This window comes from Gossypium arboreum, chromosome 13 (assembly GCF_025698485.1).
Source record: "Gossypium arboreum isolate Shixiya-1 chromosome 13, ASM2569848v2, whole genome shotgun sequence".
NCBI classification, from domain to species: Eukaryota; Viridiplantae; Streptophyta; class Magnoliopsida; order Malvales; family Malvaceae; genus Gossypium; species Gossypium arboreum.
The window spans coordinates 22,972,186-22,985,502 of NC_069082.1; the positions used below are offsets into that span (position 1 = coordinate 22,972,186).

Below are 13,317 nucleotides of genomic sequence, written 5' to 3' on the forward strand. Positions count from 1 at the left end.
AAATCCGTACGTATGGGGATAAAATGAGCCGACTTAGTCAGTCTATCAACAACAACCCAAATCGCATCTTTCTTACTTGTCGACAATGGCAACCCAGACACAAAATCCATCGTGACTCGATCCCATTTCCATTCAGGTATCATGATCGGCTGAAGTAAACCCGTAGCCACTTGATGTTCCGCCTTTACTTGCTGACATATTAAACACTTCGAAACAAAATCGGATATGTCTCGTTTCATACCATGCCACCAAAACTGACATCTCAGATCGTTGTACATTTTCGTACTCCCCGGGTGAATCGACATTCGGCTACAATGAGCCTCGTTCAGAATCATCGAAATGAGTTCTGAATTTCTTGGAACACACAAGCGACTTCTGAACCTCAAACAATCGTCATTATCAATTTGAAACTCTGATTCCATATTCAGAACACATTCAGCCCGTCTTGCAACCAACTCATCGTCGACTTTCTGAGCTTCACGAATTTGATGAATCAATAATGGTTTGGCCTTTAATTGGCTACTAACACATTGTCGGGTAGAAACGGACAAGTGTACATTCATTGCTCGTAAAGCAAATAGTGATTTCGGCTTAAAGGCGTCATCCGCAACCACATTAGCCTTTCCGGGTGATAATCAATGACCAGCTCATAATCTTTCAACAACTCAAGCCAACGTCTTTGTCACAGATTTAAGTCTCCTTGAGTCATCAAATATTTGAGACTTTTGTGATCCGAAAATACATGGCACTTCTCACCAAATAAGTAATGTCGCCATATTTTCAAGGCGAATACGATGGCAGCTAATTTGAAATCATGGGTTGGATAATTTTTCTCATGTGGCTTTAATTGTCTCGACGCATAGGCCACAACTCGACCTTCTTGCATCAACACGCAACCTAACCCAAGTAGGGAGGCGTCACTATAGATGACAAACTCTTTGCCCGATTCAGTTTGCACTAAAATTGGGGCTTCATCAAATAAGTTTTAGTTGATCAAAACTTTTCGACATTTTCCTTCCATTCGAACTTAATATCTTTTTGAAGTAGCTTCGTCATGGGTGTGGCTATCATCGAGAAACCTTTTACAAACCGTCGGTAGTAACCGGCGAGTCCCAAAAAGTTCCGAACCTCAGTAATATTTCTCGGAGGCTTCCAGTTAAGTATGGCTAAAATTTTGCTCGGGTTAACTCGAATACCGATCTGAGATACCACATGGCCCAAGAAGCTAACCTCTCTTAACCGAACTCACACTTCTTGAACTTAGCATATAACTGCTTATCCCGTAAAATTTGCAACACTAATCTCAGGTGCTCAGCATGTTCGGTCTCATCTCTTGAATAGACCAAGATGTCGTCAATGAACACAACTACGAACCGGTCCAAAAACTGTCTGAAGATCCGATTTAACAAATCCATAAATACCGCAGGGGCATTAGTGAGCCCAAAGCGGCATCACTAAGAATTCGTAGTGGCCGTATCTCGCTCGAAAGCGGTTTTGGGTATATCCGAATCTCGAATCATAGAATCGATAATAACCCGATCTCAAATCTATCTTTGAAAACACCGAGGCTCCCTTTAGTTGATCAAACAAATCATCAATACGCGTATGAGATATTTATTCTTTATTGTCACTTTGTTCGGGTGACGATAGTCGATGCACAACCTCATGGTTCCGTCCTTCTTTTTCACAAACAATCTTTGGTGCACCCCAAGGTGAGAAACTTGGTCGAGCGAAACCTCTATCCGTCAATTCTTGCAACCGAGCTTTCAACTCTTTTAACTCGGTTGGTGCCATACGATACGGAGCTATCGAAATCAAAGTAGTCCCATGTACAAGCTCAACACCAAACTCTACCTCCGAACGGTGGTAAACGGGTAATTCTTGGGAAAAACGTTGGGTATTCACAAACCACCCGCAGATTCGGGTTTCTTTTCTAACTCTTTGTCATCAAGTACATACGCAAGGTATGCTTCGCACCCTTTCTTACATATTTCTGAGCCAACATTGATGATATTACAGCTGGCAACCCCTTTAAGTCCGTAGACTCAACTCGGATTATCTCGTTATTTGCGCACCTTAAATCAATGGTTTTTCTTTTGCAACTCACCACTGCGTCATATACGGTCAACCAGTCCATACCAAGAATAACATCAAATTCATCAAATGGTAAAAGCATCAAATCGGCCGGAAAACAAGATTCTCGGATCATTAGAGGGCATCTCTTACACACTTTGTCAACAAGCGCATATTGACCCAAAGGATTTGACACTCGAATTACGAACTCAGTAGACTCAATAGGCAGAGTCTTACTGGATGCTAAAGTCCCACATACATAAGAATGAGTAGAGCCAGGGTCGATTAATGCAATTACATTAGTGTCAAAAAGAGTGAAAGTACCAGTGATAACATCAGGGGAGGATGCTTCCTCTCCTGCACGGATGGCATATGCCCTAGCAGGAGTATGGGTCTCAGATCGAACAGCCGTATCCGAGGCCCCTCTCTGACTACCACCCTTACCTCCTGAAATTCTCGGTGGTCTACCCCTAGCTGTCATTCCACTAGGTCTTGCACCTTGCATCCTATTCTTCTCATCAAGCTCGTGCAATCTCTAATGAAGTGGTCCTTGAACCGCATCCGTAGCGAGCCTGTTAGTAGACTTACCCCAACATTCACCTATGTGTCGTCCACATTGGGGGCATTCAGGTTTCTCTTGGCGATTATTGCCCACACTAGCTACCGAAGTAGCTCGGGAGTCCGTCGATGGTCGTGCTCTAATGGAAATTCCCTGATCGTCCTCGATTTAATAGTGTCCTCCCTGAACTTCTTTACAGCCGAGAATAGAGCTTTACCCATCGATCTTTTACGATAGTCTCTAGCTTCAAATTCAGCCTTCTTCTTCTCCTTTCCAAGTTCTTCCGCCTTGCAGGCTCGTTCAACTAGTGTTACGAATTCTTTTATCTCCAAAATACCCACTAGTAGCTTTAAATCTTCATTCAATCCTTCTTCAAATCTCTTGCACATAGCAACCTCATCAGCCACACACTCCCGGGCATACCGACTGAGTCTTACAAACTCATGTTCGTATTCAGATATTGTCATACGGCCTTGCTTGAGTTCCAAGAATTCCTTACGCTTTTGATCGATAAACCGTTGACTAATATATTTCTTTCGAAATTCCGCTTGGAAGAAATCCCACGTAACTCGTTCGTTTGGGACTATGGAAATCAAGGTCCTCCACCAATAGTAGGCTGAGTCTCGCAACAAGGATATAGCACACTTTAGACATTCATCGGGTGTGCATGACAGTTCATCGAACACCCGAATGGTGTTATCAAGCCAAAACTCGGGCCTTTCGGCATCATCAGTAACTATGGCCTTGAACTCCTAGGCTCCGCATCAAGTCTACAGGTGGTTTACTCAGCCTCACAAGATCAGTAACTGATGGCATTACGGGCTCTTAGGGTGGATTATTCAAATTCGGGAATGGTTGGACAGCCGGAATGGTTCGGGCATATTGCGCGACCCACTCATTCATCATGGTGAAGAAGGCTTGTTTTGCCCCCTCATCCTGATTATTTGCAGATGACCGAGGTTCAACAGGCAGTGTCCCTTGCGCAGGAGCAGCTGCTACACTTTCAACGTCATCCGCTAAGGGTCTCTCTACCCCGGGTTCCATTTGCTAATCAAAACAAAAATTTTAACCGTCAGAAGTCATCACATTATTAAGCACTAACATTAAGGCATGTATAGCTAGACTCATACGCTATGGTAGTCCTAGAACCGAATAAACCATAGCTCGATACCAATAAAATTGTAACACCCGTGCCGAGACCGTCGCCGGGTCGGACACGAGGGTTAACGAGACTTCGTTCACTTAATTTCACCGTTCATAAAAAAATTTTCCAGACAATTTGGTTAAGCGTGTCACTGTCACCTTAAAAATCATATCTTGAGTTCTACAACTCGAAAATCAGTTTTGTGATTTTTCCCTGAAACTAGACTCATATATCCATCTACAAATTGTTTTCTAGAATTTTTTGTTATGCCAATTAGTACAGTTTATTAGTTAAAGTCTCCCCTGTTCCAGGGTGCGACTACACTGACCTTCATGCATTACGACCTGGATATCTCCCTGTAAAGGGCTTCAATACTGATGCCGTTTGTTTCTATAGAAACTAGACTCAAAAAGGAATCTATACATATATGGCATGACTTCTAAATGTCTTAGGTTAATTTATAATGAATTTCCAAATTTGGAACAGGGAATCCAGAAACCGTTCTGGCCCTGTTTCACGAAAACCTAAATATCTCTTAACATACAACTCATATGACCATTTCGTTTCTTCCATATGAAAGTAGATTCATCAAGGTTCATTTATATAATTTATTTACTATTTAATTCCATTCCTACTATTTTTAGTGATTTTTCACATCCACATCGCTGCTGCTGTCAGCATCTGCCTTTAAGGTAGACTTTACCTATTTCATAGTTTCCATGATTCAATTAGCCCTTTTTGCATACATAGCACAAAGTATAATCATGATTAACCATTCCAATGGCTAATCGTTTCCAAACATTTCCATACCTCTTAGTGATCAACATACAAACGATTATAGTACTATGCTAAAACATTATATAAGCCATTTTCGCATGGCTATCCAAAGTTTTACATACCAAAGTTCAAACAAACATAATAGCCTATACATGCGAAATGTTCTCTTAGACCAACTAAGAAGAAGATACCAAAAAGTTGCAAGCTGGTGTGATGACTTGATGACGGTCCCAAATATGCAAAAAGTCGAGTCCAAGAAACCTAAAATGGGTGACAAGCAAACACCGAATGAGTATATAACTCGAGAAGTCATAAGCATTACACTACCATCCATTAATAAAATTTTCACAAGAGGAAACAACGAAATGAGGCTAAGTACTCCATCCATACCGAACTATGCCATAGTTTCTTACACCTTACGATTCAATCTCATTCCAAGTCCTACATTGACATTTCATACGCTATTCAATAGGATAATTGAGGCATTTCCATACATCATTTTATTTTCGTTACAATCATACAACTAAACGAACTTTCACCTATTCCACAATGAACCTTATGTACGTGACTTCAATTATAATCATCACATAGGTTCAAAACTTACCACGCTCAACTCCATATATAAACATAGCACCTATTAGCCATGAACTCAAGGTACTTACCCTTTCCGCTGTTCGAAATCGATTCGGTAAGGTCGCACCCTTAATATAAATAATTGATAGAAAATATATATATATATTTATATAGTGGGTTCGCACACATGTGCTTAATAATCAACCACGCACACTTAGTGCCATGTACTTTAAACTCGCACACTTAATGCCATGCATTTCAAGCCCACACACTTAGTGCCATTCTCTCAACCGTGAACACTTATTGTCCGCACACTTAGTGCCGAAAACCAGCCACTATATACGCTTCACTTCCTTCTTACATTCGACAATTTCATCTCTACATACATATACATTTGTATACATTTCATCTCATTAAACACAATTGCATAGGTATTACGATCATTTAAATCAATACCAACTATATGCTTAATGACTTACCTTGTGTTGGGTAAAATAATTCCAAGTCGGCTACTCGATGACCTTGATTTCCCTTGTTGGACGCCTCTCCTTTAGGATCTTGAGCTTAAACAAATAAATTAACTCATTCAACCGCTTTGCTACATATATTGGTATTCACATTTTAATGATTTTATGACATACGGAACAGCATGGTAAAATTTTTATCTTGCTACCTTATGCTCTTAGCTATTCACTAATAACCATATGCTATCGCCCTACTATCAATAATCCAATCACACATGCATATATATATATATATGGCCGAATGTACAAAGCTTAGACTCATCATCACCTATGCTCTTAATTTGATGGCCGAATATGCATACATATATATATATATATAATATCAACTATACTATCCTCTTTAATTCACCTAAACACAAAATTTCATCTCATGAACACTTGACTGAATTTTTCCTAATCTAGCATGGCTTCACATATATTTGTAACATCCTATAAATCCACATATATCACATTTCTACATAAATTTTCTTTTACTTTTCCTCTACTTCCATTCACAACATCAAAAGCACCATACACATGTATCATTACAAAGCTTCACACTTAGCATGCAAATGACATCAACACAAATCCACCTTAGCGAAACTTAACTCATCTTCATGCCTCATCACCACAACATCAAACATCAAACATCAACCAAGAAGACAACACCCATGGCGAATATCATCCCCATCTCATAGCAAAGATTTAAACCATGGGCTAGGTAGAACTCAAACTAACAACTAAAAACATGCATGAATCTCATGGACAACATCAAACATACCTTAGTCTAGCAACCTCCCATGGCTGATTTTCTCAAGCTCTTCCCCTTCTTCTTAGAACATTCGCCAAGCCAACAAAATGTGAAAGGATGGACACTTTTTTTCTTTTCTTTGTTTTCATCATATTCCTTTTCATTATTTATTCTCTCTAACATAACCACTAACTAAACATGTTTGCAACATGTTTCCATTCATAGCATGGCCGGCCACTATGCTTAAATTTTGGGTAAATTGACATGCAAACCCAGCATTTTCACAACATGCATTTATAGGCCACCTTACATTTGCCTAGCACATTTCTAAATTTTCTCACATAAGTCCTATTTGATAAAATTCACTTACAATTAACAAAATCCAAACATGAAATTTTCACACATGCATATGTACATATAATGAGCATCAACTATGACGGTTAATTATTTTTATGACTCGGTTTAGTGGTCCCGAAACCACTTTCTGACTAGGGTCAATTTAGGGCTGTCACAAAAACACCGGTTGATTTTGTTGGCTTTGTTCTCATAACTTGCCATTAATAATTATTTAGTGACATCTCTTCAATGAACTCATAAGCCTCCTCAGGTGTTTTGTTATTTAAGGTTCCACGGGCTGCTGCATCGACCATCTGTCTCGTTGAGGGGTTCAAACCATTGTGGAAAGTTTGAACCTGTAGCCATAAAGGTAATCCATGGTGAGGGCACCTTCTCAACAAATCCTTGTATTTCTCCCATGCATCATATAGTGTTTCTAAATCCATTTGCGCAAAAGAAGAGATATCATTCCTCAATTTAGCCGTTTTGGCCGGCGGGAAATATTTAAGTAAAACTTTTTCGGTCATTTGTTCCCAAGAAATGATTGACCCTCGTGGTAACGAGTTCAACCACTGTTTAGCCTTATTCCTTAATGAAAAGGGAAATAACCGAAGGTGAATGGCATAGTCAAAAATGCCATTTATTTTAAAAGTATCACAGAACTCTGAGAAGTTGGCCAAATAAGTATTTGGGTCTTCATCCTGCAAACCATCAAACTGAACAAACTGTTGAATCATTTGTATAGTGTTAGGTTTCAGTTCAAAATTATTTGCAGCAATTAGGTCTAACAATACTCGATTCAGCCCCCATTAAATTAGGCTTAGCATAGCCATACATAGTACGAGGAGTAGGATTTAATTCACTAGATTTGCGGCAACCACAGGAGGCAGCGGGTTATTTTGATTTTCAGCCATCTCCTCGGTATTAGTGGTGTCACCCTCGTGCTCTTCCCCTATATATCGTAAACTTCGCATTATTTCTCTATGATTTCTACGAGCTGTGCTTTCAATTTCGGTGTCAAAAAGTAAAGGTCCTAACGGGTTTCTTCTAATCATAAACTATAAAAACTTGCCAAAAGTAAATAAAAGAAAAGTTAGAAATTAAAAAAAATAAAAATGGCTAAAGTAATAAAAATTAAGTGTTCCTAATATCTTAGTCCCCGGCAACAGCGCCAAAAACTTGATGGTCGCTAAACTAACTAAAAATTCAACTAAGGCAAGTACACCTATCGAACAACAGTATAGTTATGGTGAGACTGGAAATATCGTATCCACAAGGACTAAAAGTACTAGTAATTACTATCTTTGTATTATCTAGCCTACGAATTAAAGGGATATTTTTAAAATAAGATAAACTATCTAATTAACTAAGAACACAACAAAGATTAAAGTTGGAAAATACTTTTGGAAAACCGATGAAGAAGACAATACCCAAGGAAGAATTGACCTAGACTTCACTTATTACTTTTGAATTAGACGATTTATTCACTTGACTTAATCCGTAGAAATCCCCGATTTATGTAAACATTTGTCTCGAGACTAAAAATAACTGACTCTAGGTTGATTAATTGAAATCTCTTTCTAATTAAAACCCCTATTGTCGCATTAATTCTATCTATGGATTCCCTTATTGGATTTGATTCTAATCTGGTAGATTTATGTCATCCTTCCTCTAGGATTGCATGCAACTCCGCTTAATTATGGAGGATCTACTCTTAAACAGGGACTTTTGCTCCACTGAATAAGCACGTCAGACTTGAATTAATATCCTAGAATATTAAAACAAGGATTAAAACTCATAACTAAGAATAAGAAAAGTTTTTATCATATAATTCAAATAGTAATAAGATCCGTCTTAGGTTTCAACTTCCCTAGGTATTTAGGGAATTTAGTTCATAACAATAGAGGAAAACTGTGACAACCCGAATTAGGGCCTAATCGGAATAGTGGTTTCGTGACCACAAATCCGAGATAGAAATAATTGTTTTATAATTATTTTGGGGTTTATGATATGATTGCATGATTGTGTGAAAATTTCGTGATGAAATTCTATGCCTAAAGTGCTTAAATTGAAAATAGGGACTAAATCGAATAAGTTGCAAAATTTACATCCGGAAGTTTTAGTATGAAATTGTTTTGGAATATTAATTAGGAGGTCTTAAATAGCAATTTGACCAATTTTAAGTTCATGGACAAAATTAGGACATGGAAGGAATTTTTGAAAGTTTAGTAAGGAGGGCATTTTGGTCATTTGGATATTAAATGAAATAAAATGGGAAAAATAACACAAAATTGGTCATCATCCTCCTTAGTTGCTGCCGAATTCTCCTCTCTCCATAGCTAGGGTTTCTTCAACTTTCAAGCTCCATAATCAAGAAAGACGCGAATTGATCTCGAGCGGGAAGGAAAAAGTTTTGGACTAAATTGCAAAATTTCCACATTTTGCACCAAGGTAAGTTTGTATGTAAATATTACAATAATTTCATGTACATTCTTATATTTCAGCCTATTATATAAATATACTAGCTGATGTTAAAATATAAATCGACTATTGGAAGAATGGAAATAAATATAGAGAGAGATCCGGTTGAACATTCGGAGAGATCGAATGAAATAGAGGGCGTAGCTAGGTCACATGTATGATGCCGAGTGCACATCATGTGTACAAGAAAGCTACGAGACACCCAGTAGTAGCTAGGTCACATGTGTGATACGAGATGTATCCCATGTAGACAAGAGAGCTACGTGAAAGATAAATATAGCTAGGTCGCATGCGTGATTCCAAGTGAAGGACACCATGTAGACAAGAGAGCTACGTGAAAGATAAATGTAGCTAGGTCGCATGCGTGATTCCAAGTGAAGGACACCATGTAGACAAGAGAGCTACGAGACAAATCGGTTGGGTCGCATGAGTGGTACTAAGTGTTCACCATGTGTAAAAGAGAGCCGAACTAAACGAAGTATGATGGTGGAGCTGTGTGCTGAAACCATTAAATATCGAGGATTGATCCGAATTGTTCAACGGGATGGTTTTGTGGTGATATTGTGGTTTGGACCTACACTTATGGTGAATGAAATGTGGTGAAAATGATTTGTGGTATATACATATATAAGATAAAATGAGGTTAGCATAAAGAATGTGTGAAAGAGTGAAATTAGCGTTAAAACTGTTTTTTAAATGGTATCAGTGACGTGATTTTGAAAAATCACCAAAAATAGGAGGAATATAATTAGAGGTTTAATGAGATGTAAAATTAAAGCTTAATGAGTCTACTTTCATATAAAAGAAACAGAGCAAGCAAAGGAATTCTATATTTTGAGATATTTACAATTGTATGTGACTTGCTCAGGATGAATACATGATCCCCTGTTCCAACTTTGAAAAATCATTAAAAATTGTACAAATAAAATTAAGAAATATAGTTTACATTCCTAAATTCCTTATTGAGACTAGTTTTAAATGAAACAGACTTTAGGGTTGTTTGAATTGTGTACTGAGAGATATTCAATTCGTAGTGAACAGAGGTCAGATCGATCGAGCTGTGTAACAGGGAAACTTTAACTAATAAACTGTACTAATCGGCTGAACCAAAAAATTATAGAAAAAATTAGCAAAAAGCTTTATGAGTCTAAATTCAGGAAATTTTACGGATTTGAATTTCGAGTTTTGTAACCCGAGTTATGATTTATTTAGTGAATATGATGCAAGAGAGACAGCTAAATCAAAGTGGAATGAATAGTGAAGTTAAAGTAGATAAACTTGAATTGTTGTGTAAATATGTTAGATTCTTTAATTAGTATTTACATACTTACTTACTAAGCTATAAGCTTACTTTGTTTCTCTCTTTTGTCTTATAGTGTTCTTCGCTTGCTCGGGAGTTAAGGATCGTGAAGATCTATCCGCACTATCTTACTTTAAGGTATTTGAACTAAACGTTTTGAATTATGGCATGTATAGTAGGCTTAATTATTTTGTTACGTGTCATATTTGTCTAGGTTAAAATATTAGTTACAAGACTCGACCGGATACTTTGTACAAGCCATTAAAGTGGGCTAATATTGTTCAAGACATATGTTATACGATGCACTATCAAATTGGATGACATATTTACATCTCGATTATGTTTAATGGTATGTGTTATGTTCGGTAATACCTTATATCTGTTAAATGACAGTAACGGGTAAGGGTGTTACATTTAGTGGTATCGAGCTATGGATTAGTCGGTTCTCGGACTAATAAAGTGTGTGTAAAGGTCTAGCTATACATGCCATAAAAATATTGTGATAGTGTGGTGACTCGATTATTCTAAAGCGTGTCTTGTTTTAATATAGTAATGGATCCCTGAAGGAACTGCGATCGATGATGTTGCTAGTAATGCGCGGTTCCCGCACAAGGGACCGCTACTGTGGAAAGTAGACTGAGACATTGAGACAAGGAGATGAGGCTCGGGATGCCTTTCTCCAAATGATGAACAATTGGTATCTTGAATTTATTCGAGCAAATCCAAATGCTCAACCTCCTCCACCCCTCCTATACCTCGGACGATTCTCTAGGCTGCTCAAGGTATAGATTTGGTAAGAATGAACAAGCCTCCGGTTGACAAGATTCAAAACAAGGGGTAGAAGAGTTTAGAGCAAAGGTCGATGATGATCCCGAGAAAGCGGAATTCGGCTTGAAAATTCTACTGTATTTGATGAGCTCTCATGTACACCGAGGAATGCTTAAAGTGTCTTGTATCACTTTTGAGAGATTCGACTTACCACCGGTGGAAGACTTTGGTTGCAGTGGTGCCAAAAGAAAAAGTTACTTGGGATTTCTTCCCAGAAGAATTTAGAAAGAAATACATAAGTCACGATTTATTGATCAAAAACGGAAGGAGTTCCTTGAATTGAAGCAGGGAAAATGTCTAGCGAGTATGAACGCGAATTTGTAAGACTCAAGAAGTATGCCTGAGAATGTGTGTCCACCGAGGCCATTATGTGTAGAAGATTTGAAGATGGGCTGAATGAGGACATTAAAGTGCTTGTAGGAATTTTGGAGTTGAAAGAATTTGTAGTATTGGTTGATCGAGCTCTTAAAGCGTAAGAATTGAACAAAGAAAGAAGAAAAGCGCTATTGAGGCCCGAGATGTCGAAAAAGACAGATAAGCAAGCCATTTCAATCTCAACCAAAGAGGTCCAAAGAGACAAACCCTCGAATGACAGTTTCAATTGGGGATTCACAGAGATCGTGGTAGAGCATATTCGGGTCTAAAGCTCAAGCTACTTGGTGGCAAGTGTGGGTAATGTACGACCTAGAAAGCCCGAGTGTCAACAATGTGGCGAGCAACATTATGGTGAGTGTTGGGGACCAAAGCGAGCTTGTTTCAAAAGGTTCTCGTGAGCATTTTATTAGAGATTGTCCGGAGAAAATTAAAGAAGAAAGATTTGAGTGCTAGATGAATACCACCGCTAGTAGAGGTAGACCACCGAGAAATCTTGGAGGTGGGACTAGTAGTAAACTGTGATGAAAGATTTAACGGCAAGATCGAAGCTAGAGCACTGCTAGATCTTATGCTATACGTGCGAGAAGATGCATCATCTCCGATGTTATTACTAGTACATTTTCTCCCTATGATACTATTGTTATTGCATTGATTGATCCGGGTCCACTCATTCCTATATTTGCATGAATTTAGTATCCAATAAAAGTTGCTGTTGAATTTCTTGAGTTTACGATTAAAGTGTCGAACCCTTAGGCCAATATGTGCTAGTTGACAAGGTTTGCAAGAATTGCCCATTAATGATTCAAGGTCACTGTTTTCCGGCCAACTTGATCTTGTTACCATTTGGTGAGTTTGACGTTATCTTGGGAATGGACTGGTTAACATTGTATGATGCTAAGGTAGATTGTAAACAAAAGACACTAGAGTTGAAATGTGAAAATGGAGAAATTTCGTGGGTTGAAACAGATGAATCAAATAAATTGCCTATGGTGATTTCGCACATGTCCGCACGTAAATACATGAGAAAAGGGTGTGAAGCTTATCCGCTTATGTAATGAATATTAAGTTGCCTCAACTGAAATTTGAATCAATCTCGATAGTCTGTGAGTTTCGGATGTATTTCCGAGGAATTGCCAGGTTGCCTCGAACAGAGAGATAGATTTTGCCATTGATTTGTTGCTTAAGCAATTGCACCGATCTCGATTGCTCCATATAGAATGGCTCCGATGAATTAAAAGAATTGAAGGCTCGGCCAGGAGTTAACGGACAAGGGATTTGTGAGACCGAGTTTCTCTCCCTGGGTGCTCTGTATTATTCAGAAGAAGAAGGATGGTTCAATGAGACTTTGCATTGATTACCGTCGACTTAATAAGGTGACTATAAAGAGCAAGTACCCATTGCCGAGGATTGATGATTTATTCGATCGGTTAAAGGGGCCACAGTGTTTTCAAAGATTGATTTGAGGTCCGGTTACTACCAATTTGAGAGTTAAGGAGTCGATGTGTAAAAGCGCCTTTAGGACAAGGTATGGACATTATGAGTTTCTTGTGATGCCTTTCGACAACAAATGCTCCAGCTATATTTATGGACTTAATGAATCGGATCTTAGGCCATATT

At 38.4% G+C, this 13,317-nt stretch overlaps 1 non-coding gene across 1 annotated transcript; it reads left to right on the forward strand.

The window, feature by feature from the left end:
• The first annotated feature begins 7,088 nt into the window (after positions 1 to 7,088).
• LOC128287299 (small nucleolar RNA R71) lies at positions 7,089 to 7,195 on the forward strand. Its single transcript, XR_008277998.1, has one exon. It is a non-coding gene; the product is annotated as a small nucleolar RNA R71 (small nucleolar RNA).
• The last annotated feature ends 6,122 nt before the right edge of the window (positions 7,196 to 13,317 follow it).